This window comes from Crinia signifera, chromosome 12 (assembly GCF_055691185.1).
Source record: "Crinia signifera chromosome 12, ASM5569118v1, whole genome shotgun sequence".
Taxonomy (NCBI): Eukaryota; Metazoa; Chordata; class Amphibia; order Anura; family Myobatrachidae; genus Crinia; species Crinia signifera.
Window position 1 is genome coordinate 59,659,884 of NC_139228.1, and position 5,201 is coordinate 59,665,084.

Consider the following 5,201-nt stretch of genomic DNA (forward strand, 5'->3'; position numbering starts at 1 on the left):
GAGGCCCTGGCAACACTCATCTCTAACATCAACTCACAAGCGTCACCCATAAAATTGACTTATGCTTTGTCACACAAAGAAATCAATTATCTTGACGTTTCAGCTACAGTCAACAATGGGCTCCTAAGCACTACAGTATACTCTAAGCCCACCGATAGGAATACCCTGCTGAGGGCAAACAGCTTCCACCCCAGAGCATTGAAGAAGGGGCTCCCCAAGTCCCAAATGGTAAGGGCGGCGAGAATCACCAGTGACCCTACCCAGTTGCCTCAGGTCTTAGACAACTTTGTGGACAAGTTCCAACAAAGGGGCTACGACCTCAAGACTCTCAAACTACAGAAGCAGGAAGTCTTGGCCATGGAGAGGACAAATCTCCTTGAAAGGGCACAGAAACAGGGGGCGAACGAACTGGAAATATTGCCATTCGTAACAAGATTCAACACCGCCAGTGCCATCTTACCCAGGGCAACACGTGCCTTATGGCCCATTATAAAAACGGACAAAAGTCTTCCGGGGTTCCTGAACAAAAGACCTATGCTCTGTTTCACCAAGGGCAAGAGTATAAAGGACACATTGGTGCACAATGATGTTACAGGCTTTCTAACGGCCAGTAGCCATAAAAGCAACTTCTTGAGCAAAGCACCAGGGTGCTACAGGTGTATTAAATGCACCACCTGCCAGCATATGGATATCGGCACCCATTTCACACACCCGAAGACCCAACAAAAGTTTCCCATCAGACAAGTGCTAACGTGCACCTCCACCCACATTATATATGTGATCACTTGCCCGTGCAAGTTGACATATGTGGGTAAAACCATTCGAACTATGAGGGAACGGATGGCCCTACACCGCTCGGCCATCAGCCAAGCCCTAATGGGCAAGGGCAACGACCAACCTGTGGCGAAGCATTTCGCACAAGAAAAACACAAACTAAGCGAATTGAGGCACATGGCAGTTGACCACATCCCAGAGAGCCTAAGAAGAGGCGATCGAGGCGGTAAACTATTACGCCTTGAAACGAGATGGATCCATCGTCTAAAATCTGTGAAACCAGGAGGACTGAACGACAGACTGCCACTTAATGTCTTCCTTTAGTCAGTCCTTAGTCCACTCGCCCTTCTTTATAAATGAGGATAGCCATCACCCAGCAGGCCCCAACGGATGAGGTCTTCAACACTGCATGCTCCGTATACTGTTTACCCCTGTAATTTTTTCCATTGTAGCAAGTGTCGGAACACCCTAGATTATAGAACAGGCCGTTGACGTATATACGTCCATTTGGTGTGCTTTTCCTTCTCTCCGCTCGTTCTTGCTATCCCTTTGATTTTCTTCCGTGTATATTATGTATGCTAGCCCATAGGCATTACACCTGGCCCTAGCCTAAGCAGGAATCTGTAAGCCTAGCGCTGCGAGTGTGCCATTTCTGCTCTCCTATTGTCCCTCCGAAGTTCTTCTCGGGGCAGGATAACCCATGAACATATATATATTGGATGAACGTAGCCACGTTCTGAGTGTGCTTTTCTTTCTCTCCGCTTGATCTTGCTGTCCCTTTGATTTTCTTCCTTGTGTACAATAATGTGTGAACATACCTGCACCTGGCCCAGTTACTCATGAGGGCCGTTGTGCTCTGAGTGTCCCTCAGTGGATATAATTAATGTGCCTATCACAATCTCCCACAGCAATATTTGCTACCTAGGAGTCCCTACGCCTTCAGTAGCTGCAGGCGTTTATACGCCCATTGGTGTGCTTTTTTCTTCTCTCTGCTAATACTCTTTCTATCCTCCCGCAGGCTACGCGTCATGCTGGCAGCCTAGTGCCGCCCACTGGGTCCGATTGGAGATTCTAGTAACCATGGCTGCCTGACAGCGTGCGTTCCAGCTCCCCCGCCGTGTCACTTCCGGCGGTATCAGAGCCTGAACATCCTATCTTCCTGATATGGCTCTGACATCACTTCCGGTGCGACGTCACCGCGACCCTCCAACGGAGCAGGCCAGGCCCAGCACAACGCGCCGCCGCCCACCCACTCACCCTTATTTAAGGTAAGCACTATTTTTGTTTTACTTGTTCACACACACCTTGACAAAGGGGCGCTGCCCCGAAACGTTGGTTTGCTGAATACAAATTTCTAAGAAAGACCTACGAGTGCTAGTCTTCTTTTCTAGCCTATATATATATATATATATATATATATATATATATATATATATATATCAATCCAAATAAGGAACGTCACTCCAGGTCTTGGTGCAGAAAAAATGTAGTTTTTACTAAGTGCCTACGGCGTTTTGGGTCAAGCCCGTCTTCAGGACATACTTAGTGCAACATTTACAAATAGCATACATTTATACATTTGTGAAACTCACCCATCCCGGTGCTGCCTGCTCCCACATCCGCATTTTTGATTTAGGGCTAGCTGATCCATTTTCCTGCATTGTAGAATAATTAGACAAGTAAAATAATGAATGAATCACATCTGAACCTGTTCTTGCAACATTTTAGAAATACATGTTGGTAACAATATATACTACTATAACTACTGTACTTATATCAAAGACATGTCTCTCGTTTCTTACACTGCAATTCTTACTTACTAAGTACAAATTTATTATATTTCCTTACAGACAGGTTCAAATGATTTTTTGGATTTGCTAAATTGGCTTTGAGATTAACATCTGTTTGAAAGCATAGGGGTAGTCTAAACTGTGGTGCTTGGCAACTTGTGGCAGCTGGTATGCATTTATAAAGTGCTTATTTATTTCATGAAGATCAGTAAAATGGATCAAGGAGTTTTCAATTTCTAATAAATTTACCATTAAAAAAAAAGAGTTAGAATTGAATGTGTATATTTAAGATGTACTGTACATACCACATTCTCAGTTGTACATAAGGCAAATGGAGTTCTGGAAATCTGCAGTAAATAGAATGGTAATGCAACAATAATCAGGGTGTAAATATTTACTGTATGAAATTGCAACCCCCCTCCCCCATAGCCACTGTTTACACTGTAATCCTCTCATTATTGGGGTCCTGTTCCGTTTTCCCTTATTTGCTTTTCCTACCATATTTGCCTCCCCAGTGCCTTCACTGACTCCTAACCCCTGGATTCTGGAATGCTGCTACATGTTTAAGTAATACATACCACCCAACATCCCGATTTTCGTGTGACAGTCTCATTTTTGGGGGGAGCTGTCCTGGCAGTGTCCCAAAGTGGGAGGGGGAGGTCAGCTGGAGTCCCCCTTGCCACATGCTGCTCTGCTCAGTAAAGCACCAGCGAATAGAAGCTGTGTGCATGCATCTATTCAGTGAAACAAATGGGTTGGACACATGGCCAGCAGCTTACGCAGCACTGGCCATGCCCCCATAGTGATGGAATATGGGGGAATGGATTACGGGCACAGCATTGCCCCTCAGGCCACACTTCCTTTGGAAGAGGCCATGCTCGACTGCAGGGATGGTGAATGAAGAGTAACTGGGGTGGGAATCAGGTGGTGAAGTTTAGGCAATAGGGGGGATATAGGGTTAGGCTGCATACCGGAGAATGTTAGAGTTATTGTTAGGCATCTAGAAGGAAGGTTTAGTGTTAGGTTGTGGGGAGGAGGGTTAGGATTTGGTGGAGGGGTAGCATAGAGAGTTAGGGTCAGGCTGCGGTGTGGGGGTGAGGATTAGAGTTAGGGCGAACTCAAGCATATCTGTCAGGATCCAACTCCTTCGGGATGGCAGCAGCGGTAAAAACTTACTGCCAGCATCCTGTACACCGGCCATCTCTATATATCCTGTTTTCTTAATCCATGAGTGCCCTATAACCACCCAGAGGCAAGACAGTAATGTCCAATGATCCTTGCCTGTAAAAAAAACAAAACCATTTCAGAGTTTTTAAAGATGCATATGCAGAATAAAGTCACATGTACAATATACTATAAAACACTTGCTTAAAATCAGGCCCCATATAAATAATTACGAGTATTGTTCACAAGTGGAATACTTTTTATAGATACACAGGAAAGGAATTTTTCCCGAAAAAATATGGGTTTATAAATTCATGTTTTTTTCCCCATTATTAGACAGGTTTTATGAGCCATAAATTAATAGGCCAAATATGCCCTACTGGCATCTCCAACTAAATATACATTTTATTTCACAACTGTTCTTTTCAGGGATCCTGGTATCATATTTAATCAAATAATAAACCAAGGTCAAGTCAAGCATGCTTTTGTTAAGTGTTTAACAAATATTCCATGCAAGAGCACTTTACAATTACACCTGTCAAATAGTTCTGTTTCCTAACCGAAAGTGCAGCCGTCACCGCCTGTTATTCATACATTAGAGCCGTCCATCAAGAGGGTGCTGAATTCACAGCTGACTGATCTTTTGCTATGAAATCTATTTCATATTTGTTATGCCTTATATCACATTCTACTGAGTGGAGTAGGTCATATGTGTTTGAATCTTGTAAGATCCACTGGGGGTAAAGTGAAAAATGATCCAGAACAAACAATTCCTGCTGAAAATATATTAAATAATTAAAAAAATACATAAATATTAAAAATAATGATAATAAATAAGTACATACATAAATACATCAAATAAATAAATAAATACATAAATAAAAAAAAGAATTAAAATAAATGAATATATACATCAAATAAATAAATACATAAATAACAAATAATGAAAAAAAATACATCAATAAAATAAATAACTACAGCAATAAAGTAAATAAATATGGACAATTAATAGAATAACAATAATAAATAATAAATTAACAAATACATTAATAAATATAGCAATGCCTGCCCATTCTACTGTACATTCATTGTATTGCGCATGATAATTCCATAGCACATCCCTCGGTTACAAAAGATACTGTTTTTACATTTTATTAAAGGATTTCTACTTTATAGACTTTTTTTTTAACCATACACAGTGAAATGTACATTACCATTTGTTCATTGTCAGAAAATATCTCTTTACCCAGAAATGCATTTCATGGTCTACTTCACCTCTCCCAGCTGATGTTAAATAGGCAGTTCACTTTTCAAGGTCAGATTGACTGGATCATATGTTCACTTAATAAACAATGCAGCAACTTCAGCATTAGGAGCCAGTTAAAAGTCTTCAGTTGAAGTATAAGAACAAGTATGCATTTTCCAAGGAAGCCGGCTTGCTCTTACCAAACCGTGGAATGATATTTTCCAACA

The 5,201-nt window shown here is 41.6% G+C and overlaps 1 long non-coding RNA gene across 1 annotated transcript; it reads right to left on the reverse strand.

Moving 5' to 3' along the window:
• Positions 1 to 2,259: 2,259 nt before the first annotated feature.
• On the reverse strand, positions 2,260 to 4,556 carry LOC146049793 (uncharacterized). The gene is made up of 3 exons (XR_014466205.1): positions 3,741 to 4,556; positions 2,870 to 2,911; positions 2,260 to 2,429 (listed from the first exon to the last, which is right to left on the reverse strand). It is a non-coding gene; the product is annotated as an uncharacterized LOC146049793 (long non-coding RNA).
• Between the last annotated feature and the right edge of the window lie 645 nt (positions 4,557 to 5,201).